Source organism: Durio zibethinus, chromosome 9 (assembly GCF_047325235.1).
Source record: "Durio zibethinus cultivar Kanyao isolate XHJ-2024 chromosome 9, ASM4732523v1, whole genome shotgun sequence".
Classification (NCBI taxonomy): domain Eukaryota; kingdom Viridiplantae; phylum Streptophyta; class Magnoliopsida; order Malvales; family Malvaceae; genus Durio; species Durio zibethinus.
Genome location: NC_143170.1, coordinates 10,763,815 through 10,791,554, shown reverse-complemented (window position 1 = coordinate 10,791,554; position 27,740 = coordinate 10,763,815). Strand labels below are relative to the sequence as shown.

The 27,740-nt window shown below is 28.5% G+C and overlaps 1 pseudogene; it reads left to right on the top strand.

The window, feature by feature from the left end:
* Positions 1–8,692: 8,692 nt before the first annotated feature.
* On the top strand, positions 8,693–9,620 carry LOC111316981 (putative calcium-binding protein CML27 pseudogene; annotated as a pseudogene).
* Positions 9,621–27,740: the final 18,120 nt, after the last annotated feature.

The following is a 27,740-nucleotide window of genomic DNA, read 5'->3' as shown; positions in this document are numbered from 1 at the left end:
GCACATTCTTCATTTCTAAAAATTAGAAAAGGCACAAAAAGAGCTTAAGGGCCAAGTAGAAACTATCATTGAATTGCCAAAAGATCATAACAAGAACATAAAGTAGTGGAAGAGATGATGGTCCAAAACGAAAGTGATTTATTGTATCCTTTTGGTTTTAGCCCATACCCAGCACAACCATCTCAAGGGGCTTAACATCAAATGCCATTTAGTGGAGGCTACCCTTATATACATAATGTCATACCAATAACTATCATTCTCATGTAGTTCTAAGGATATCTTGCTCTTATTCTTAATGTTAAAACATCTGATCCAACTTAAGTTCCTAATCTGGATGGTTTAAAAAAGCAACAGAAGTTGAAAATAGGCACAATAAAAACTGAAAAAGGCTTTGGATCCCAACAAAAGATAGACCTTATAGACAAAATGATTAACGATATTGAAGAAAAAGATTTTTATGGATTAATAGATGCTACTTGACTATGCTTAGCTCCTAATGTGGTGATTCCACCCAAATTCAAGGTAATTGAGTTTGAAAAATATGATGGAACTAAGTATCTGATAATACATGTCACAATGTATTGTCGTAAAATGGTTGCATATGTGCATGATGAGAAGCTATTCATTCATGTTTTTTTAAGACAATCTCACTAGTTTGGTGCTAGAAGGTATATACAATTGGATAAATCTCGTATTCGTGACTAAAGGGAATTAGCAAAGGCTTTTATTGTGTAATACAAGCATTTCATAGATTTGGTACCAAATTGTATGTTTTTGCAAAGCATAGGAAAAAAGGCCAATGAATGCTTTAAAGATTATACCCATAGATAGAGGGATGTAACTATTTAGGTTTAAATCTCATTCATTGAAAAAGAGACCATAATCCTATTTGTCAATACTCTCAAGGTTCCCTACTATGAGAGAATGATTGGCAATGCTACCAAAAACTTTACTGATATGATAATTTTTTAGAAAATCATTAAAAATGCTATTAAAAATGGGAAGCTTGAAGGTGGTGATACATCCAATGCAAAGAAAAGAGTTGTACCAAAAAAAAGGTTAATACTCAAGCTATGCTCCGTAAAGGGCAATAATTCAAAGGATATCCTCAATATCCTCAATACCCAATGTACTAAAACCCTTACCATTTCACACACAATGTCTCACCAAACACTTACCCTTACCATCTTGCATAACTTACTTATTAGCCTAGTTTTCAACCTTAAATTATAAGTCCTATACATGCCCTACACCCACTCCTATAACCCAACCAAATGCACAAACTAGCTATTTAAAAGGCTTCTAAAAATTTAAGAAAAGATTCTTATTGACCATTTTTCTATGATTTATACTGAGTTATTCTATCAACTAGTAAAGAGTCACCTCATAGCACCTATCAATTTGGAACCTTTAAAACCATCCTATCCCAAATGGTATAATGTAAATGCTAAATGTGATTACATTATAGGAATATAGGCCACTTAATTGAGAACTTTCCTACTCTAAAATATAAGGTGCAATATTTGATCTAGGATGGTTTATTGAATTTGATACTTCAAAAGGTCCCAACATCAATAGAAATCCATTACAACATCATGCTAGGAGAATGACCAATGCCATAAGTGATGAAGAAGCCTATTATATCAAAATAAGCGTGCATGATGTTAAGACTTTATTGGATCAAGTCTTTGATACTTTTATGAAAGTCGACATGATTCATCAAATACCCTTAGGTCATAAGGTTTGTTGTGACAAGCCTAATTTGATTCAATCCCGCAAGTATCATATGGGGCCATAAGAACTTTATCAAGAACTGTGATGTTTTTCGTTAAAAATTACAAAAGATGATGGATACCTCCTAAATCAAGTTTTATAAGGAGCTTAAAGAAACTATAATGAATGCAATAGTGGATAAATTGTGAATGATGAAGCAATTGAATGATAAAAAGAGAGGTAATTTATGTATCTATCCCTACCATACACTGAATTAAAAAATTGAAAGATGACAAAGTTACCTGCTATCTCTGAACCTTTTAAAAAGTAATGCAATGAGTTAAACCCTAACTGCTTAAGCCTTATCATTAAAGGGTATCTTTTATGTATTGGCTAAATTTATCCATTATTATTCCAATAAAATGACTTGCATAATGCATTATCATTACATTTTCTCTTTCAATATTTATTCTTTCATTTTTTTGCATATACACTTACCTACATCATTTCCATTGCACCCATTTTTATGTTTCCAAATAATAAGTGCAAAAGCAATCATGACAAATAATCCATGATATGATTTTAAAAATTCTATTCACATTGATGAATTTCACAATTAAGAAGCTTTAAATGACTATACTTTACCCTCTAAGTTAATGAGATTAATGGAATAAAGGAAAAAACCAATTAAACCACATAAAAAAAACTCTAGATATGGTTAATTTAAGGGAAGAAAAAAATAAGAAAGAGATTAAAATTGACACAATACCATCACCAGAAAATAAGAAAAGGTTAATAAAATTTATTCAAGTATATGTGGATGTGTTCGCATGGTCTTATAAAGATATGCTAAGACTGTGTTATAAAGATATGCTAAGATTCAATACTAATATTATACAACACAAGCTACCATTAAAGCCCAAATGTAAGCTAGTGCAACAAAAAATAAGACATATAAAGCCTGAGGTGTTGTTGAAAATCAAAGAAGAAGTAAAAAAAAAATATATAATGCTGGTTTTCTTGAAGTAGCCAAGTATCCTGAATGGGCAGCTAATATTGTCCCAGTCTCAAAAAATGATGACAAGGTCAAAATGTGTGTAGATTATTAAGATTTGAATAAGAAAAATCCAAAAGATAAATTTCAGTTGTCTCATATTGATACATTTATGGATAACACTACCAAGCAGTATATGTTTTCATTCATGAAAGGTTTTTTAAACTATAACTAGATTAAGATTGCTCTTGAAGACATGAAAAAAACTACATTTGTAACAATGTGGAAAACTTTCTTCTACAAACTAAAGCCTTTTAGACTAAAGAATGCTAGAGCTACATATCGAAAAGCAATGGTAACTCTTTTTCATGACATTATGTATAAAGAAATCGAGGTATATGTTGATGACATAATTGTCAAATCTTATAAAAGAAAGGATCATGTCACTAATCTCTAACAGTTGTTTGAAAGACAAAAGAAGTTCTAACTCAAGCTTAATCCTACCAAATGCACATTTAGTGCAAAGTCTGGAAAACTGTTATGGTTCATAGTTAGCGAAAAAGGAATAGAGGTTGATCTAGATAAGGTATATGTTAATCAAAATCTAACTCTTCCACAAGCACAAAAAGAAGTGAGAGATTTTCTTAGAAGATTGAATTACATTGCTCATTTTATCTCTTAACTTATGTTGAAACGTGATCCCATTTTAAAATTATTTTACAAAAATAAACCAAGTGAATGGAATGATGAATGTTGAGTGGCTTTTGAAAAAATCAAAGAATACTTATCAAGCCCACCATTATTGGTACTGCCAGTTATTGGAAAGCCTTTGATATTATATCTAATGGTGAACTAGAATTTCCTAAGAAGAGTATTAGGGCAATATGATAAATTAGGCAAAAAGAACAAGACTATTTTTGCAAAAAATTTACTAATTGTGAGTCAAGATATATGCCTTTGGAGAAGATCTGTTATGTATTAGCTTGGATAACTCAAAGACTCAAGTAGTATATGTTGTACCATATAACTTGGTTTGTTGCAAAATTAGTTCCTTTCAAGTATATTTTTTAGAAACATTCATTATCTAGGAAGCTCACCAGATAGGAATTCATGCTTCCAAAATACAATATTATCTATATTACTAGGAAGTGATCAAAAGAAGTGTGATAACTAAGTTTTGGCAAAACAAGCTACTAATGATTATCAACCAATGAAGCTTGATTTTTTTTATAAAGACTTAATAACTATAGAATATGAGGGATCCATAGAGAAATCATAAAAAATGTTCTTTGATAGGGCTTCAAATGCTTTGTGATATAAAATTAGGGCAATATTGATTTCTCCAAATGACAATTATTATCCAATCATAGCTAAATTGAATTTCAGTTACACTAATAAAATAGCTAAATATGAAGCATGTGTTATGGGTCTGCAAGTTATAATTGAAAAAAAAATTTGAGATGTTAGAGGTGTATGATGATTCGACATTGGTAATTTATCAATTGCATAGGGAATGGGACACAAGACACCAAGCTAGTGTGATATCAAAAATACATTTCTAAATTGATTAAGCAATTCGAAAAGATTCAATTTAAGCACTTATTTAGAGAAAAAAATCAAATTATTGATGCCTTTGCTAAGGTAAATGAGAACTCTAAGATCTAATCTATCAAGTTGGAAGTAAAAGACTTGCTAGCTTAATTTTAAAATGTTGAATAGTAAATTGATGGGCAACCTTGGTATCATGATAGTATGCAATACATCAAGTGTCAATAACATCCCAAGCATACAATAGAAAAATGACAAAAAAATCATTTGAAGAATGGCTATGGGATTTTTTTTAATGGAAAAGTGCTAGACAAGAAAGTCAAGAACAAGTCTTTCTAAGATGTGTAAATGTCATTGAAGCAAAAATGATACTTGATGAAGTGCATGATGAAATCTATATGGCCTATGCAAATGGCCATATGATGGTTAAATAAATAATGAGGGCAGGATATTATTAGTTATCAATGGATAATGATTACATCAACTATGCTAAAAATGCCATAAATTTCAAATCAATAAAGATAAGATTAATGCTTCTCCAACCAATTTGTATGTCTTAGCACCTCTATAGGCATTTTTTATGTAAGGCATGGATGTGATTAGACCTATTACCCATAAAAGCTTCAAATGAGCATCAATTTACTTTTATGATGACAAACTATTTTATAAAATGGGTGGAAACAACCTTATATGCTAGTGTCATTATGGCAGTGGTGTCCAAATTCTTGAAAAAATAGATAATATATTGATATGGATTACCAAAATGATCATCTTTGATAATGCTAAAAACTTGATCAACAAATAATGAATGAAGTTTGTGCTCAATTCAATATCAAACATCATAATTATGCATCCTATCGACCAAAGTTGAATGGGACAATAAAGGCTACTAACAAGAACATAAAAAGGATTTTGAAAAAAATGATAATACTTATAAGGATTGGCATGATAAATTACTTTTTGCATTACATGCTTACAAGATGTCAGTGAGAACATCCATTAGAGCTACTTATTTTCACTAGTTTATGGTATAAAAGCTGTGTTGCCAATTGAAGTAGAGATTCCTTTCTTGAGTTTTATAATGGAAGCAAAATTAAAAAAAATAGAATGGGTTAAAAATTATTATGAACAACTAAATCTCGTTGAAGAAAAAAGAATGATAGTATTATGCCATAGTCAATTGTATTAAAAGAAAAAGATGCAAGCACAAGATAAGAAAGTTCACCCTCAATATTTTCGAGAAGAGGAATTGGTTTTGAAGAAAATCCTTCCAAACCAACTACAATCAAGGAAAATGGATGCCAAATTGAGAAGATTCAATATGTGATGAAAAAGGCATTTTTTTTATGGTGTATTAATTCTTACAAAGATGGATGGTAATTGCCAAACCTAATCAATTCAAATGCTGTGAAAAAATATTTTGTTTGAAAAAATGAAATGAAAAATAAACAAAAAAAAAGAAAAAAAATGACTCAATGTGAAACTTAAAGGGTAGTTTTGAGTCAAAAGGGAAAAGATTTAAGTTGAAAACCTAAAAAGATAACTTAGATGTAAGGATGAGATAACATCATTTAGAGATCTCATAGTAGTTTGATAAAGCTCAACATGGTCAAAGATCGTTGATAGAATATGTTTTGAGAAAGAATTTTAGATTAGTTTATTCAAGATTATTAGAATGCTCATTATTTGAATAATAGATACCCATTCAAATATTAAGATTGATTGTCCTTTTGTTTATCAAATTTATTTCTTTTAATAAATACCTTTTAATGTTCCACCTTAGCTATTTCTTTCCATTGTGATTGACGAAACACGTGATTGCATTATGTTTGTTATGATATTATAATAATAATGGATAAAAGAATAAAAATGCATAAAAGATCTCCATATTACTTTAAAAGAAAGAATAAAAATAGTAACTGTAATAAAAAATGATAAAGAAGCTTGAAAAAATATCATCCCTAGCAATTCAGGATAAATTGTTGAGATTTGGTTGGAGAAAGGAATTTTTGGATTTGAATGACAAAATTGACAATTTGATAGTGCTCAATAGCCTATGTTGAAAACTATGAGTGTTGAAAAGTTAAAAAAAAAATGAGAAGATATGGAAAAAGCTTTGAAAACTATTTGATTTACCATAATTGAAAAGACAAAAAAATTGCATTATGTATTGCATTGCATGCATTGCATTCATTGCACTCATTACATGCATCATATTGATAACATTGCATTAATCATATTCATTTATTGCATTCATTGCACATGTTTGAAAAAGAGGAAAAATTAAACTTTGAGTTTCGTGATTAAATTTGGAGTTAAGATTTTTTGAAGAAAGATCTTTTCATTACATTGCCCTCATTCATTGTATATACTTGAAAAGTAAAAATGAGAAATTATATTTGGAAGATTACAAAAAAGAAAAAATTAAAGATGGTCAATGATGAAGTTATTAAGATGAAAAGAATCATTTTAAGGTAAGACCTTTTAACAAAGATTTTTTTAAAAGTTTCATTGCCTTTATTAAGGAGGAGTTTTTTCAAAGATGATAATGATCCATAAGACTTCAATGCATGATCCTTACAACCTTCGGGTTCCCTTTTAGATTTTTAAAGCTTCAATACCTCTATTGAGAATAAGCTTTTGGTTACGAATTTTTAAATGAGCTTTTTCAAATATGAGAATGATCTATAAGACCTTACTGCATGATCCTTAAAACTTTCAGGTTCCTTTTTAAATTTTTAAAGTTTCAATGCTTTCGTTGAGAATAAGCTTTTTGGTTATGAATTTTTAAAGTTTCAAAACTTCTGTTGAGGAAAAGCTTTTGGTTGCAAAATTTTTAAAGTTTCAAAGCCGCTATTAAGAGGGAGCATTTTAAAATTTCCAAAGTTTCAAAACCTATGTTGAGATGGAGTATTTTGAATTTCTAAAGTTTTAAAGCCTTTATTAAAGAAAAGCTTTTTTGAATTTTCTTTGATAATGTTTTCCTAGCCCGAACAAAATGGATGTCTTGTCTTTGTACAATTCCTATTTCACAAAAAATGTGCAAAGAGAGGCAACTGTAAACATCCCATTTTGTCCAGGAATTTTTCATCATTTAAATGGCCTTTGAACTTTTATTTTGATAATAGGATGTAAAATTATAATTGGGCTTTAATTGTGAATTTAAATTATAAGCTTAAGATCAAAAAGCCCAAAATTGTATTTTTATTTTAATCCATTATTATTATTATTATTATTATTATTATTATTATTATTATTATTATTATCATTATTATCATTATTATTATTTTGTATTTTAGTTTTTAATTCTATTTTAGTTTTTTTAGGTAATTTCTATTTTAGTTTTAGTTTTTATTATTATTGCTTTATTTTTTGTTTTTTGGCATGTGATTAGAAAAAAGGAACATTGAAAAAGGAAAAGTTGGGCAAATTCATCTTTGCAAAGATCCAAGAATATTCAACATAAGCTAATTTTGGAAAACTTGTGCTCCAATCCACATAAAAAAGTAAGGCAATCTTTTGAAGAATTAAAATCTTGATTCTGTTAGATTTGGTTAAACTTAGGATTTTTCAAATTGAAAAGGATTTCATCCCTATATATAAATCCTAAATTTGCAATCAAAGGAGACTAGCAACCAACAAGTAAACAAGCAATTAGAGTAGTTAGTACACAATACACAGTAGCTAAAGCACAAAAAACTTTTTGGTTTTGGTTATTGGTTTTGCGAATTTAGTTCAAAATTTTGGTTTTCTTGAAAAGTGTTTTGATCTTTGATTTTTTGGGCTTTTGGTTTTTTAGTTTGATTTTAGTTCAATTTTTTGACTTTCTAGGTTTTATGGGATATTTTTGAATTTTTTTATGAATTTTTGGGTTTTGGCTTGAATTTTTCGACAAGTTTTGATTTTTACAATAAGATCTACAATAAGATCAGAATACTTTGCCTCATGTTTATCTCGTGGTATATATAAAAATATATATTTTATTATTAGATTAAGTTTATATTTATATTTATGTACTATATTAATAAAGTTATTATTTGATATTTTAATTTAAAAAATTAATTTTCTAAGCTTAATAAAGTGTCTATGTGGCATCCTTAATGAGCTTTTTTATTTTTTATTTTTTATTTTTTGTTTTTCTTTGTGTTTTCATTTTGTTTTTATTTTTTTGTTAGAAAAATTTTGTGAGATAAGGAAGCTAACTAGGCATTCACATATCATTTTTATTTGGTTTTTTTATTTTTTTAATTAGATAAATTTTATAAAAAATGATGATATAAAAATTATTTTAAATTTAATTTTATCAAAATTTATATTAAAATAATAAAAATAAAATAAACTATAAATTATTTTAAATAATTTAATTATTTTAAGTAATAAAACATTCGAACATGCCACATTGCGTGGCTCATTTCTAGCATATAATAAATTATACTCTTTCAGGCAAGACGGCAAGACGGCAAGACAAAGGGAGGATAGGAAAAAGGAGGTCGAACATATGAGAACTGAACAGACAGTGTATTAGTAATGTATCTAATTGTTTCTGTGTTTCCCTTCACGGTTATAAAACCCCCCACCCTGCCCTCCTACTTCTCTCGCACCGCCTAATTTGGAAACAAAAATAGTCACTCACCCTCCATTTTTCTTTCTTTAAGCATCCCCTAAAACCATGTCGGCGACGATAACGCCAACCCCAGCTCCAAACACCACCCAGAAAACCTCTTCTGTCTGCCTGGAAAACATGGACCAACTCCAAAGAGTGTTCAACCAATTCGAAGCCAACATGGACGGTAAGATCTCCGTAGCGGAACTCGGCGATGTCTTGAAAGCTATGGGGTTCACCTACACAGAGGAGGAACTCAAGCGTGTAATGGAAGACATCGACACCGACAAAGACGGCTTCATCAACCTGTCTGAATTCTCCTCCCTTTGCCGTCCATCTTCAGACGCTGTCACCGCCGCCTCGGAGCTACGCGACGCCTTCGATACGTACGACAGGACAAGAACGGTCTGATTTCGGCACATGAGTTGCATCTGGTTTTGAACCGGTTGGGGATGAAGTGTTCGGTTGATGATTGTGTTAGGATGATCAAGTCCGTTGATTCCAATGGTGATGGTAATGTTAATTTTGAGGAGTTTGAGAAGATGATGAGTGCTTTGCTTCCAAGTAATGACAACGGATCTAAGCCATAGGATTGGAAGTTCTTGACGGTAATTGATAGATTCAGACGACGTGGATCAAAGGTGATCTTTAGAGTTTTTCTTAGGTTGTTTGCATAAATAATAATTCTTCAACATATGGAATGTACCCTAGTTGTTGGATTCTCAAGTTGATCGAATGGGAATGAAAATTGGGTTATGGATACGATTATCTTTGCCCAATTTCTTCTTTTTTTCCTGCATTTTAATGAAATTTACGTATTGGAAAGGGTTTGAGCAGGTTCCACAGTTAACGATAAAGGTGGATCCATGGGCGAGTAAAGGGTGGTCACGTGTTTATTTTTTAGACAATACCTTCAGCATCTGCTTTAAGACGTTGCTTTTGTAGCATAAGAGTCAAAGATAAAATGTTTGAAGGGAAATGCTAGGGGCAGCCGCATCTGCCACTGCCATCCAACGCTCGATTTTATAAGCAGTTACTCACTTTATCTTTTAAACTCAAAACCGATAACTTATCATCACAAGTTGCTTAACTCCCTTTTATAATTGACAATAAAATTGAATTACATTGATTTAGAAGGATGGGAACAAAACATCTTTCATGTCTTTTCAATTTTATGGTCTCATACAATCTCCAACAATATTTGGTTCAAAAACATAAACCTGATTTTTTTTTTTTTCACTTTGATTTTGATTGTATTATTGATGGGAGAAAGTGTTAAGGAAGGCTAAACTCACGAATAATACAAAAATAATAGTATTTTTTTTCTTTTAATTTCTTACTTCTACAATTCTATTTATATTATATATTTTACTTAATTATAATTTTTATCTCTTTCAATGTATGTATAATACATTTGCATTTATGCCAGGAATAAAATTTAAAAATAAATAATTTTAAATTATTATTATGTATCTACTTGTAAGATACATAATTTAGTACAATAAGATATCATAAAATTTTGGATTACATAAAATTAATTATTTTGAATAATATAATTTAAGAGTACAATGATTGTCTTTTTTTTTTAATTTTTTATAATAAATTTGCTTGAATAGTTTAACCATAGAATTAAATTTAAAAATTATTTTGGGTAAAAAAAAGCAACTGAAATATATTGAAATTTTAATAAAGATTAAAAAATTAATTAAATAAAATTCATCACAAGAAAAAAAAATATTTTGGGAACATCTGAAGGACATTTTAGTCTTTCCATAACTTTTTGGATGTGACTTGAAAATTGGGACTATACCCAAAAAAAAAAAAAAGAGAGAGATAACTTGAATATTCGATTGCCAGTTTCTAGTTCGATACACGGAGGAACGTTGGTTCATGTACGGGGTAGCGTTGGAGGGCGATGGCATCTACGGCTGCCCGTAGGGGAACTTCTACGTAAGTTTAAATATTTTAATTTTATTACTAGGTCATTACACAATAATAGTTAGATGTAAAAAAATTAATATAAATTATTAATTTTTTAATTATCAAAATAATTAATTATCTGTTAATTTTTTAATTTAATTTCAATTAATTAAATTAAATATTATTTATTAAATAAAATAAAAATTTTAACAAATAAATATAATCTATTTAAATTTTCTAAAAAAAAAGATAATATAATATTTAAAAATTTTAATTAAAAATTGATTAACGTAAAAAGATAAGAATTATTTTAAAATTGGTATTATTTGATATAAAATGTGTTAGAAATATCGTAATGCTCTAAGAAAAAGTTATGATAAATATAAAAGTTATAAAGGTAAGAATAAGCGTAAAAAGATATTATTGTAATGTAAATAATTAAGTTAATAACGTAAAAGAATTATTATCTTAAACTCAAAAAATAATTCTAAATCAATAAATAAATGTTAAAGGAAACAGATGAGAATAATCATAAAATTGGTATTATTTAACATAAAATAAGTTAAAAGTGTCGTAATACTCTAATAAAAAGTAGTGATAATTATAAATATAATGAAAAGTAACAACATGCATAAAAAGGTATTATTGTAACAAAAATAATTAAGTTTGTAATGTAAAAGAAATATTATTACAAATAAAAAAAATAATTTTAAACCAAAAAATAAAAACTAATGTAAAAAAGTGAGAATATCGTAAAATTAGTATTATTTAACATAAAATAGATATAAGTATCGTTACACCTTAATAAAAGCATTGTGATAATTTTAAACATAATAAAAAAGTAATAATAAGTGTAAGAAATTATTATTAAAATGTAAATAATTAAATTGGTAATGTAAAAAATTAATATTATAAATAAAAAAGAATCACACAACAAAAAATAGGTGTTAATGTAAAAAGATAAAAAATAATTGTAAAATTGATATTTTTTGCATAAAATTATTAGAAGTGTCGTAACATATTTAAGGAAAAGTTATGGTAATCTTAAATGTAATGAAAGGTAACAATAAGCGAAAAAAATATTATTATAACATAAGTAATTAAGTTGATAACATAAAAAATTTATTATTATAAATGAAAATAATTCTAAACAAAAAAAAAGCTTATGTAAAAATATGAGAGTAATTATAAAATTGAAATCATTTGGAACAAAAGTGCGTTAGAAGTGTCGTAACGTAAAAAGGTAAGTATAGTTATAAAATTAGTGTCACTTGGTATAAATTAGATTAGAATTATCGTAATACCCTAATAAAGAGTTGTGATAAATTTAAACATAATAAAAAGGAAAAACAAGTGTAAAAAACATTATTGTAACATAAATAATTTTTTTGGCAACTTAAAATAATTATTATTACAAAAAATTAATAATTTTAAACTAGAAAATAAGTGATAGTATGAAAAAAAATGTGTGAGTAATCGTAAAATCAATATTATTTGGCATAAAATGGTTAGAAATGTGATAATATATTTAAGAAAAAAGTTATAATACTTCTAAATGTAATTAAAAGTAACAACAAATATAAAAAGATATTATTAGAATATAAATAATTATTGGTACATTACAAGAAAATAGAAGATTAATGGCAATTTTATAGCGATGTTTTACTTACAAACATCGTTAGCTTCCATGTTTTTATAAAACTTAAGGTGTTTATTATCAAAGCACCACTAAATATTCAAATAACGAATTTTTACCTATAAACACCACCCAAGACTTGATATTAGCAGCATTTATCGAATAAAACGCCTTGAATAATTCTATCTTAAAAATTTGAGCAAATACTATAGGCATTTTTTGCAGAAAATAGCTTGAATAATTTAGTTAAAAAAATTGATAAAGGGTTACTGAAGGTGGTTTTGGTAGACAACGCCTTGAATAATCCCCTCAAAAAAAGTATAGGATTATTGAAGATATTTTCTATAAGAAACGCCTTTAATAATTCCACAAAAAAATTTCACAGGATTATTAAAAGGCATTTTTTTGTCAAAAACGCCTTCAATAAATATCCTATCAAAATTTAAAGGTCATACGGTTATTAACCATAAGGTGGTAGATTCGATCCCTCCTTTTAGCTTTTTTTGAGTTTTTAAAGGGATTATTTGTAATGAATTATTCTAGGTATTTTGTGGGCAAAAATGCCTTCACTAATCGATTTAAATAATTTTAAAGACGAAATACTGAAGGTATTTTTTAGTAGAAAAACGCCTTTAATAATCCATAGAAAAAATATAGAACGGAATCTTGAAGGCATTTTTGGTCGAAAAGCCCCTTGAATAATTTAATCAATAAATTTTCATGAATGATTATTGAAGGCAGTTTTGGTTAAAAATGCCTTTAATAATCCATATAAAAAAGTTGAAACGGATTCTTGAAGGTGTTTATGGCTCAAAATGCCTTTAATAATCCATACAATAAATTTTTAGGTGGGATTATTCAAGGTATATTTCTTGCTAAAAATACTTTCAATAATCCCATAAAACAACTTTGGTTTAATTATAAATGTGAAGTCAGTTGTAGGTTTATGCCCAGAAAACATTTGAAGTTAGTTGTAGGTTTATGCCTAAAAAACATTTGGTTATATATGTGATACTACGAATTACATTTTGGAATTTACATTATGAACATTGTTATATTTCAATAAATTGACCACACATTTGAATTTAAAACTAATAATGTTGGCATATTAATATACTTTTCTCAAACAATCATACTCAATATATGTGTATTCATATAAAACAAATATATACCAATAATATTAAACCAATACCCCAATCTACAAACTTAAATTATCCATTCAACATGGCATGTTAAAAGCATTATAACAAATGATCCTCATATATTTACATTCAATGAACAATGTCCAACCTTATGGTTTATCAATAAACAATAATACATACTCACACTATGAACTTCATCAAGTTCCTCTACCGTGAAGCTTTTTTTACTCTTCCACTAAAAAAAATTATCAAAAGTAAATATTAATAAACGAAAACATAATTTAGCTTTTTATTTTTTTGAAGATATAATGACTTTATGAAATTTATACTAACCTTGAATGGTGATCATAAAATCATATAAAACTATCTCCCGCATAAAATAAAGGATATAATATCCACATTCAGTATTTTTAGGTTGACGACGTACTTGAAAATTAAATTGAGTGGGTTTAGGAAACATTTATCTACACAAACTCAACATAAAAGAATAAATTTTACATTTACTAGTAATGACATCCATTTTTTCTTTGCCTTCTTATGGAATGTAGAATTGAAAAGAAAAAAATTGCTTAATACAAAAATAAAATTATTTATGAAGAAACATAAGATATATAATATAATAACATGTAATACCTCTTTATAAAAGTTTGAATTCGAGGTTAGGCATCACCATTGGTTGAGCTAAATTAAGTAAGTATGACGTTAAGGATTTGGTATCAATCACAATAATCACTTAATGACGACTATAAAATAATAAGACTGATATACTCAAATTAGGCATCATATCAGATTCAGGTAAGGTTGGAATAATTATTTGTCTGAATATAACTTACTATGCATTATACGGGAGCAACTAATAATCAGCCAATTTTTTCATGCATTCAATCACATAATTAGCACGAAAAATGTTGTGCCACTCTACTCACTAATGAAGTTGGAGTCAACGAATCTAAATCTGTGGGTCAACTATCTTGTCTTGACCATTTTATATAGGAAGTTGCACGATAACAATCAACAATACTAGTTAGTATTACACCGTAATATAGATTAATTCATATTGAGTGTGCATATTTGTGTTTATAAGCTAACCTCATATAAGCAACAATATCAACAGTTGATATTTCATCCAATTCATAAAATTCTTTAACCTCATCCATACCAATGTAAGAAAATAATGGTTTATCAAATAACCCTTTTTCAGACTCAATGGTTATGCAATTTCCTCTAAATAAATGATCAAGTACTAATTAGATAACTCATCCATGGTAGCCAGAGCAAGGGTCATGCTCTGAGTCCCAACATATTGCTACAATATATAATGAAATATAGGTATTAAAACCAAATCAATAAATATAATAAACAAATTAATATTAAACTTATAAACAAAATCATATTTCATAACTAGTAGCGGAGGTTAGGTTCCTTGCCTGACTTGCAACGAAAGCTTGTCCTACGTAGACGATGCTATCTGACTGGCCTATAGGCATGCTATGCTGCATTGCTACCAACATGGCCTCCAAAGTAGCAAGTTTTTACTATTATTCATTGAGGCATTCCTCCAGATCATCAAGTTATTGCTGTTGTTGTTCAAAGATTGCTTCATATTGTGCATTTGTCATTCGTGGAATTTTGGGTTGATTACTAAAAAACTTTGATAGTAACACAAATTTTCCAACCCCACAAATTCGATCAAGCTTTTCTTTAGCTCATAATGTTAAAGACAATGGATCTTCGCCATATTGGATTGCCAGTTCATCGGATTTAACTTTAGCAGCATAATCATCTTGAAAGATAATAATAAGATAGGCTGTAACAACAAATTTATACAAGCTAATATAGAGTCATGCATACAACCATAATGCCAATCATACATGATGTTAAACAAGCAGTTATACATACAATCTTTTTAGCCATTTCTTCAATTACTTCATCTCCAAAGGATCCATCCTTATTTCTAGACATCCTATTTGAAAACTTTAGTGCCAAAGCTCGCTAATTCTTATTAAATTACCGTAATATAAGAATCAAAATCTATGAAATGAATATTCATAAATATTCATTTATGAGTATAAAACAAGTATGCAAATACTTACAAGCTCATACTTCACATCTACATCCCTTTCTCGCTATTCGATGGTGATATATTTGTTTGGCTTGAATGTTTCATTGGTTTTCTTTGATTTTCTACAAAAGAAAGAAATTACGTCAATCACATATGAAGATATTGAATATATCACATAAAATCTTATAAACAATTTTTTTGGTAATGGGTTTGTGTTAGGATCTATTTTTTTTAAGAGATCCTCATTTAATTTGCTTTTGGTATAAAAAATGATAATTGGTTTGAGTTTATTTAAAAAAATCAAAATGCTAAAAAAGGGTCACTAATGGAAGATTTCATTTTTGTAAAAAAAAAAAGAAAAATGATCATTTGTTATATCAAATATAGATACCTTTATTAAAAAGTAATTCTCATGAGAATGTTTTCCTTTTTGTCTGATTTTGGATTTATTTGAATATTTGATGCCAACTAACTACAAGTGGACAAGTCACACAAGTAATAAAGATTAAAATTATTTTGAATATCGTTTTCTTAAGGATTGGGATGTCTAACCTAAGGATACGTACTAACATTACTAGAAATTAGAGTATCATCGATGAAATTTTATAGATGAAATTATTCCATCAATAATAACCAATGGCTTACCGATGGATTACTGATGAACCATAATTATAAAAGAACCCAAAAATCATTGATGGAATACCATCGAATATTGACGAAAAGAATTCCATTAGTATTTCATAGATATATATTTGGCTAGGATTAGGATAAATTGGTGCTAGAATCACCAATGAAATTATCCATCTGTAATCTATAGGTAAATATTTTAGCAAAGAATTACCTACGAATTATTCCACCTATACAAAACTTTGTAAAAAAAAATAAAGTTGTTAAAAAATATATTAATTTGTTTACTGACAAAATTTTTATCTGTAATAAGTTGTTAAATTATTTAAAAGTAAAATCCCCAAATCTTTTTCTAATACCTTAAACTGTAGAATCCCTAAACATAAACCCTCTCCCTGACCAAGCTCTCCTATCTTTCATCTTTCTTATATTTCGTTGCTTGACTTCTATTCGCCTTTGTCATCTAGCTCTTCGTCTTTATCGCTCACTCTCGGCTTGGCCCTAGTCCTTGCCACTTTCCATGCGTTTTGCCCACCCTCATCTTGTTGCTCTCCACATGTCTCACTTGCCATCATCTTGCTTTTTTACCTTTGTCATCACACCATCATGGGCTTCTTTAGGTACATTATTTCTTTTTTTTTTCTCACATGCATATGTTGATGTTCCAATTAAGCATTATCTATTTTGTGTTTTAGAATGTCATTTAATGTTTTTACATCAATATTATCTTCTTACATTCTTAAATTTCACTATGTAATAGAGATGGAACTTATGTTTGTGTTAATAGACACTTGCAAAGTTTTCAAGGTAAGAAGCAATTAAATGCTTTCTCTGTGAGGTATGGTTCCAAACATACATTTTCTAGTTTTCAAATTAATTAGTATTTTTAGGATCTCATTTTTTTTGTCATCATATTTAACAATTTGTTGATAACATGTGCTCTTTCCTTAAATATGATCATATCATGAATTCTAATGGCAGTGATTCATATCATGTGACAAATTACTTCTATAGAACCATGTATTTGTGTTTTTTAAGTTACCTTTATTTCAACTCCCAAGAACTAAGCATAAGAGCCAAAACTTGGATAAGAATTGTTGTTGCATGCTACTTAGAACATTTTTATTGCTTCATAGCTGATGTTTATTCATTTACCTGCTTTGATTAGGTGTTGTGACAAGAAATTAGACACCAAAAGAGCCTATAGTCTGAGAATGTATCAATGTGTTCCTTAGATGCATATTTCTAGTGTGAATTTCTTAAACCATTTAGGGCATTAATTAGCTTGTTTTGCTTTGTTACTCTTTTTATCCTTATTCATTTTTGCCATTTTTGATCTAATTAATTGTTTAAACTATAATTCATGAATCAATAGACTAGCTTGGATATATAATATTGACAATTATTAATATACTGATTTACATCCATGTGTATAAGCATTGGCTTTTCTAAGCATATTATTTCTCTTTTCTTATTGTATGTATGTGTTAGTATTTCAAAGCAAGATTCAACATACGTTTTTTTTACTTTAATAATACCTTTGAGAAAGTAAAAACTACAAAAAAATTTTAAATATTTTCTTCTTGCAACAACATAGCAATGTTTAACAAAACCACCATTACATAGTAGTTGTCTAGATAAAGCACTTTGGAATATGAGATATGATTAGATGTCTAATAGAAATTAGATGAATTAACATTTGAGGAATCACTTTTGGGTATTGAATTCAGTCCAACAATGACTAGCAATTCATGCACGTTTTCTTTAAACCTTTGTTAAAGAAATTCAAATAGTCTTCCCCTACCTTTTAAGTAAAATTCATTTTCTACAATTAAACAGCAGTTTACATCATGGTTGCTCAATGTTGCATGAATTACTATATTCCCCATGCTTTGACCCATTAGCTTCACTAAGAGCCTATTTGGATAGCCCATTATCCCTAGTTGAGGTACAGTTGGCTTTTAAACTGGAATGGCTATCCATTTGGCCAATAACTCTAATGCAATTTTAGTTGTAAGTTGGGATTAGATGTCTAATATAAATTAGATGAATGAATATTTAACATGCCAAGATTGCTATTGATTGAACATAAATGAATTAGATTGCATAGTTACGGCCACACTTTTATGATACATGAAAGGCTAATAATTTAGATGACAACATTTATCCAACATGTAATCTTGCAGAACCAAGCCAGAAATTTGTAAATGAAATTTTATTGATTAAAAACCAGAGTTTCACATTCAAGGCTATTGTTTTGAGTAGTCAAGCACAATATTGGTATCGCTCAAAGGTTTTGCTCATACTACATAAATAAAGTAGAAGTGACTATCAAACTAATAACACAATAATTTGTAAATATAACTACTCTAAGGTTTTGGTGCAAAATTTACATTACACCTTGCAAAAGCCTTCAAAGGAAAATAAAATCATTTTAGGTCATGTGTGTTAAATGGTTGATGATGCATGCATGTGTCTGATGATGCGTGCGTGCGTGCGTGTGTCAATTAATGATGGTTATGGATGACATGTATTAAATAGCAAATGGTGCATGCTTGTGTTTGCTGATGCATGCATGCTTGTCAAATGGGCTAATGGTGTATACTTGTGTCAAATAGCTAATGATGCAAGCTTGTGTTTCATGATGCATGCATGCGTGCGTGCATCGTGTGTCTTTTTTATTTCCTTTCTCAAATTCATATATTTAGGAAAAATGCTTTTTTTTTTCATTCATTTTCATGATACTTACTTTTATTTTTTCCATTTCATTGACTTTGAAAGTAGAACAAGCTTCGTAAAAGTGCCTTAGAGAAAATCTCCTATGACCATTATAGAGGATTTCGTCATTTAGTAGTGTTTTTCACTACAAATCTGTTAAATTAGGAAATTTATTTATTTTTATTTCTTTCAATATTTATTACATAGTTAAATAAAAAATTTATTAAAGGAAATAAAAGCTAATTTAAATTCTTAAACTGAATATTATAAATATTTAAATATCTAAATACATAATTTGTTCTAGTATGCATATAACACAAAGTTTAATACAATAACATTTAAATTATTTTAGTATATTAACTAAAAAGTTAAAAATGTATGAAATTGATACCACTTAGACTTGAAGTAATGCCATTTGATAAAAGATTTTTTTCACTATGATCACTAGCATGTTTAAGAACTTACTGAACAAAATAAAATAATTTTTTTACACTTAATAATCAACTATTTTTTATATTAAAAAAATGTAAATAGTTACTAAATTTAATACCTAAATTGGTGGACCACCTAGATTGGTTCTTGAAAATTAATGTCACATAAAATTTATAAGAGTGTTGAAGCGATCACGTAACTATTAAAATCTTACACACTCATGTTCAATTTTACCACTCTTATTCAATTCTAGCACACTCTTCTAGTTTGGCATGCCCTATTTCTCTTTTTGCTTCCATTTTCTTGACACATAGTTACGTAGATTGCAACCCCTTCCCTTTCTCAATATGGAGATGTCTTACGAAAATTGACTTGTTCACGTTACTGTTTTTCTTCCACGAGATACTATTTTTTTTATTTTTTTTCTTCTGCTTGCTATTTGAGCTTTTTTCCCTTTTTCCTAGTATTCTGCTATTATCTTTTTTTTTTTGCTATTTTTTTTGGCTTCTCTCGAATGCTTACCTCTTTTTTGGTTTTTCTTTGGTTGTTCAGTTTTCTTTTCATGCACCCACGTTACCAGTCACGCCTCCGTGCTGTTTTTCATTTCCCACATGTAGCTTCACGTTCCATGCATGGCTTATTTTGCATCAATTTTGCACCAATTTTTCCTCCATGCTAAACCGAATAGGCTATGTTTTGGACTAATAAAAACTTAATACTTTTAGGCCTTGTTTTATTAGGGCCTAGCTTCATTGGTTTCATTTGGAAGTTTCAAGCTTATATATATTATTTTTTATTTTATTTTATATTATTTTTTCGAACCAACCTCTTTTTTTATATCTTTATTTTATTTATTTATTTTATTATTATATTTTTATTTGGTTTTTATGTTTTTATTTGTTTTTTTTTTGTTTAATGGCCAATAATAAGCCATTAATGAGCTTTAAAGATAGGTCTTTTATCAAGCCTTTTATCGGACTATTTTAAGTATTCATTCAGGCTTATATAATGGACTTCTCTATAAAAGCATTTAAAAGTAAGCTGTATAATGAGCTTAAAAAATGATAATCAGTGCCCAATTGCAAAAATGAGCATGGATTTTAAAGATAAAATATTTCAGACAAAATTAGGTACCTACAATTTTCTTTCTTTATATATTTTTATAGATTAGGAATAATATAAAGATATAGACAATAATTTTGTCCAAATGTTGCTTCATAAAGAGAGTTTTTCATTTTTTTCATTTTTGTTTTTTTTTTGTTTTTCTACTTTTTTTTTTGTTACCTAAGCTAAAAATAATCTAGACTAATCCACAAATCGTGAAAAATGATTAGGATTAACACACAAAATAGAGAACAATAATGATCAAGACTGAATCATGAATTAAAAGACAAAGAAAATCAAGACTAAATTACAAGTCAAAAAATAAAAGACGATCAGGATTAAACTACAAGTTGAAAGATAAGGATAATTAGGATTAATCGTAAGTGAAAAAATAAAAGATGACCGAGATCGAGCCTCAAGTCGAGAAATAAAGACTATCATAATGTATAGAGATGTGGACTTATAGTTAGACATAGAATTCAGAAGTCGCCACTAATTTTTTTTATTTAGCCACCTAACTAAATTTGTCACATTTTAAAGAGAAGTCGTAAGCTTGACTTAGGTATCTTTAAATGGTAGACTCCAGTTTACGAAACCAAATTTAGGTTCAAGAGTGCAGTTACACGCGAAGAAGGCTATACCATCATTACAGCATCCATCTAAAGGATGGTATTAGTTTGATTTCAAGTTATCCAAGCCTTTAAACATTTTTAAAATTTTATCAAATAATTTAATTATTGAAAATTGATCTTAAATTACTCGAATAGTTTGGTAGTAATTTAAGATAATTTTCTCACCTTAGAAATAGTCATAGAGACTAATGTCCCACTTTGAAGAGGTTTCATCATCCGATTCATTTAACTTTTGTAAAAAACTTTTATTTGTGACAGCAAATGATATTTAGAATCTTAGTTTTGAAAATTTTAATCCAAATTCTCCAATATGTTGGTAAATTTAGAAAAGCTTTTCTCACCTAGAAATTTATATAAAGATTATTATTGACAACATTTTTAATAATTTCATTGTCAAAAATTCAAAATCCAATATAAACAAATTATTATTAAAAATATTCTCCAATATGTTGGTAAGATTTTCTATCAAAGATTATCTTTCAATATGTGGGTAAGATTGAAAAAATTATTTGTTTTAAGAAAATTCGTTAAGTCTTCCAATAATTTAGTAAGACTTAATTCAAGATTTAAATCCTTTACTAGGTTGGTAGAATTGGAAATTTATTTCTTTTGAAACCCCTTTTTTTAGTTTGAAAAAAATTAATTAAAAGAAACAAAAATTACCATGAAAAAATCATCACTTCAATATCATACAATAATATAATATAATCATGCAATAATATAATAATAGAAAATCATAAATACTCTTACCAAATTTCTTTTTCTCATTTTTTCAAATTTAATTAACAATTAAAATACTATTACTACTACTACTGCTGCTGCTGCTAATAATAATAACAATAATAATAATAACAAACATAGTAAAAAAATCAATAAATCAAAAATAATAAATCAAAAATCAAAAAAATAAAAAACAAAAATAAAAATAAAAAAATGGTAAATAAAAATCTTATGAATCGGACAGATCACAAAATGGGTCAAGGCTTAAATCCACGCGGGTTAGCCTGTTGCCAAGATGGCATCACATTAGCTCAATATAAAAGCTAAAAAAATTCAGGTTTCCTAATAACGGTTGGACATTTTCTCTTTCTATCTAATTTTTTTATCCAACCTCTCTCTAAAAGGTCCATAAAAAAATTCAAACAAATGCATAAACTGGACAAGTAACCCAGATTCTAGCTTTAAAAACTTCAACCGGTCATCGGGAAATTCAAACCTTCTCATAAGCAACCTAAAAATCGAGAAACTGGACAACATAATTCCTTCGACCACCATGATACGTGCCGAAAAATTCAAACTGTTACTTGAAAATTCAAATGTTTAAACTAGAAAACCCAAAAATTCTAGAATTCATTCACTAAACCTAAAAAAATTACAACTTTTTCCAGAATTTCTCAGATTCCTAAATAGAAATCCACACACCAATCCTAGAAAAACGTTAGAATTCAAAATAAAAAAAATTGAACAAACCTAAAAATTATATAAAGAACTTAAAAAAAAAACAATAATCTAATCTAGAAATTAAAATTCCCTAAATCCAAAAATCATCCACAGACTTTACCCGAAACTAAAAAAAATCTCTAACCAAAAAATTTCTACCCCTTTTTAATTGCTTTTCCCCTTATGATTTCTAAGTTTTTCCCCCTTTGTAATTTTTGTGTACTTTTTATAAAGATTCAATCTTTTAATTTGGAAAATCAATCAATTCAATTGGATATTCCTTTTACTGTGATTTGATTTGGTTATGCTATTGATTAATTTCTAGAATTTGATTTTGCATGATTCCCAAAATCAAATTCAAGACTAAATCTGTAGGTTTCCTTTTAAACAATAATTACTTTTTTTTTTAATTTTTTTAATTTCCCTTTTTTTGTAACTTTTGACTTTTGACCTTTTTTTTTAACTTTTGAGTAAAATCAAAATCAAAATCAAATTAAAAATTTTAGGCTTTTATCCTATCGGGTCTAAAGCTTCCAATCAAGGCCAATTTATTATCGAATGCCCGTTTTCGATTTTAAAAAAAATTCAAACAAAATGGGGTGTCTAGAAAAAAAACCAAGATTAAGCTGCAAGTTAGAAAATAAAAAACGAATGGAATTGAGCCACAAGTCATAAAATAAAGATGATAGAGACTGAGTCACAAGTTAAAAAATAAGGATGACCTAGACTGAGCCGTAAGTTAAGAAATAAGAATGATTGGGACTGAGTCGTAAGTTAAGAAACAAAAATAATCAAGACTGAGTCGTAAGTCGAGAAACAAGAATGACCATGATTGAGTCAGAAGTCAGGAAATAAAAATGATTGGGAATTAAACAGCAAGTTAGAAAATAGAGATGATTGGATTGAATCGTAGGTTAGAAAATAAACATGACTGAAATTGAGCTGCAAGTCAAGAAACAAAATGATTGAGACTAAGCCGTAAGTTAAAAAGAGAGGATGATCAAGACTGAGCCATAAATCGAGAAACAAGAATGACCAACATTGAGCCACAAGTTAAAAAATAAAGATGATTGGAATTTAGTGGCAAGTCGAGAAATAAGAATGACCAATACTAAGTTACAAGTTAAAAAATAAATATGACCAAGACTGACCCACAAGTCAAGAAATAAAAATGACCAAAGGGTAAATTTTCTTCCTTAAGCTAATGAAACCTTGTTTTGAAAAAACAATATGATTCCATTTAACATCTTCCTTTGAAATAACTTTAACATAATTTATCAAAAGAATGTATGCAATGCATGTGACCACTATAAAAGATCTAGATAATAGAAATGCAATCAATGATTTATACCATGCTTTCCTTGATCATGTTAATTTAATGTTCAAGATTAGTTTAGCTTTTTCAAACTCTAGAGGTTACCCCAATATCTTCACCTTTTGTTTTTATGCCATTTTTTTTTCTTTTTTGACAAATGCCTTATGTGACCTTTAATGATACCTAATTTTGTTCGGACAAAATCCCAGTAATTTGTGAAGCTCTTAAAATCCAACTTGGTTCAAATCCAACATTACTTTATTTTTGACAAGCTTTTAAAATCAAAATTAAAGCCAATTTAACCTAAATACCCAAAGGTTATATTTGGTCAAATATAGTCAAACTTGATCAAAATCGATCAAACTTGATCAAAACGATTAGAACCCAAGTCAATTTTTAAATTTCACAATCAATTTGGAATCAATATGGATTAAGATTGAAATTTATGATTTTTTAAAGCATTGAAAAGTTTAATTGTACTTCGAGAAGTGTAAAATTACTAAAATGTCTTTAAAAGTATTATTGTAATTTGACTTTTTCAAAGTTGAATTTTCGTGAAAATTTTTAGATCATAATTGAATTTTTTTTTTTTATAATTTTGATGCATTGAAAACCTAGATCACACCTTAAGAGGTGTGAAATTACAAAATACCCTTAGGGGTATTTTTGTAATTTTAGGGGTATTTTTGTAATTTGACATTTTCAAGGTTGAAATTTTGTGAAACACTCTAAATCATGGTTTGATATTATTTGATGATTTTTAAAATTTTGAAAACCTTTATTATACCTTGGGATAAGTGAAATTACTAAAATACCCTTTAGGGGTAATTTCATAATTTAGTCTTCATAAGATCTTTTTTTTGCAAAACTTTTGAAATCATATTTTTATAATATTTGATAATTTTTTATGCATTCAAAATCACAACAATACTATAAAAAGGTGTGAAATTACCAAAATACTTCTTAAAGGTAATTTCGTAATTTAACCTTCTCGAGGTCAAATTTTTACAAAAATTTTTAGATATTAATTTCATAATATTTCAAGATTTTTGGTATTTTAAAATCACAAAAATGAGCATGTGAACATTTATTTCCAAGAAAATGTCCTAAAAACTAAAAACTTTGTATTAAGGGCAAAATTGTATTTTCACTTGATTTAATGACTGTAAAAATCTAACATTTGTAGTGAACAATGTGGAACATTAGATCACATGAGAAATCTTGGTTGAAGGCTAAAGTTTGCTCTTTGAAATAAAAACAAGGAAAAAATTTTGGCCCTTGGATGAGTTTTTGATCTAGTGGCTATAATTCAATCTTAAAGGGATATTTTAAAGGGCTTTTTCTTAAAAAAAAAGGGGCATTTTTACATGAAAAAACTAGAGGAAAAAAATGTGAAACAAAGAAGAGAAAAATAAAGGAAAAAATGTGAGAAAAAAATGTGAGAAAAAAAGGGTAAAAAATTTTTTTGTTGCTTGCTTGCTTGAAGGTAGCCTTTCTCAACCTCTATTTTTGCATCCTTATCATAATTTTCATTGCATTTTCATTGTGTTTCATCCAATTTTTTATTGATTTTTGTAGACACCCAATTGGGTCCAGGCCCAAATGGGTAAGGCCCAATTGAATTTTTTATCCTGTATTTTTTTTCTTTTTTCTTTTGTATATCTGTATTTATTTATTTTTATTTAGAATAGATTTATATGTATATATTTATTATTATTATTATTATTATTATTTATTATTTTTTTTTTGTAATATATTTTTGGGTTTATCTTCTTTTATTTTTTAAATTATCTGTTAATTTTATCTGATTCTTTTTTATTATTTGATTATTATTTTTTTTCCTTTTTATCCTATATTTTCTAATTATCTATTATTTTTTATTATTGATTTTGGAGGGCTGGGATTGAAAGTTGAAGAATCCCATTGTGAATGAGAATTCAATCAGAAGAGTCCAGATTGGACTCAAAGATTGAATTCTCATCCAAAGAGGAATTAGGATTGATCAGGAACTCCTGATCAATCCCTATAAAAGGGACCTCCTGGAACAGAGAAGAAAAGAGTGAGCCAGAGCTATTGATTTGAGAGGAAAAGGTGTAGAGAAGAGTATAGAAGGCTAAGAAAAGGTTTAGGAAAGTTCTAGGAATCATCAAAAATTTTTTGGGAATTTTTCGAAATTTTTTTTTCTTTGGGAATTTCTGGAAAATTCCAGATTCCAGTTGTATTTTCTGGCGAAGTTTGAATTTTTCAAAAAAAATTTCGACCAACCTTGAAGTTTCCGGCGATGTGCCCAGTTTCCGACAAAGAACCCCAGAAACTGGTGATCTTTCGGCCAACTTCCGGTGAACCTCCGACGAAATTTCCAGATTTCGATGACATTTTCCAAAATTCGACGAAAATTCCACCGGTGTTCTTTAGCTTTTAGAGAGAAGGGAGAGAAAAAAAAAGAAGAGAGAGAGAGGGGAGGAGTATTCTGTCGAAAAACGAAGGGAACTGCCTTTTATACCTTCCTAAAACGACGTCGTTTTGGCTTTAAGTTAATCAGAAGATCTGCGCGTTTTACCGAAACCCGACCCGACCCTAGCGTTGACCTGCTTCCTGACCCGCACGTGCCAGCCCCCTTCCGAGCCGAGCCAAGCTGCCAAGCTGCTCCCCCCGAGCCGTTTTCCTGCCTTGAGCCAGGCCGAGTCGATAGCCGAGCCGCTCCAGGTTTTTTTTTTTAATTTATTTATTTATTAGATTAGGTTTATTTAATATTCTTTTTATCTTTATTTTATTTTTTTATTTTTTTACTTTTCTTTATTTTTTTATTTTATTTTTATTTATTTATTTTATTCTATTTTCTTTAAATAAAAATAAAAAATTCCAAAAAAAATATTTTGAGGAAAAAGTTGAAAGTATCAATTTTTCTTAAAAGAAAAATAAATTTCCAAAAAATATTTTTGGGGAAAAGTTGAAAGTATCAATTTTCCTTGAAAATCGAAATTTTCAAAAAATATTTTTAGGGAAAAGTTGAAAGTATCAATTTTCCTTGAAAATCGAAATTTCCAAAAAAATATTTTTAGGGAAAAGTTGAAAGTATCAATTTTCCTTAAAAATAAATTTCAAAAAAATAATTTTTGGGGAAAAGTTAAAAGTATCAATTTTTCCTACACAAGAACAATCATCATTTCCTTCCTTTCTATTTTGATTTTGATTTTGATTTTTTCTTAATTAATCCAACGACGGAGCCTTTGCAAGTGAAACAGTAGTTTTTCTTGCATACTCCTGAGGTGAGGGAATTTTTTCAATTTTTTGCTAAAAGTATTAGAGTCAATTGAGAATAATTTCCAATAATTAATTACTTGGTAAGATTTTAAGGCTAATTGGATAACACAAATTTAAGTTGGTACCATCTTTTGATGGGCGTTGTGAGGGTGCTATAACCTTCCTCACACGTAACCGAACTCTCGAACCCTGTTCTGGTTAGTAGACCCGAACCTATTCTTTTAGGGACCCTTAAACTTAGGTGTTCCCTGAAAGGACAGATTCTTTAGGTGATCAAGTGCACCTAGATAAAAAAGATTGGTGGCGACTCTCTAAAAGTCAATGTCTAGCGATAGATCCCCGGATTTAGACGTTACGACAACTTGGCGACTCCGCTGAGGACCTTGAGAGTCAGGCCAGCAAATAATTTGTGTTATCCAAAAGCCTAATAAAATTGAACCTTGTTGTATATATGTGTTATTATTCATTCATGTTTGTGTACTTTGTTAATTATGTCATTCATATGCATGTGCATAACATGAGCTTTACACTCGAGCTCCGGCCCTCTAGGAGGGAGTAAAGTACCTATTGCTTTGGTGAGGTCTAATACC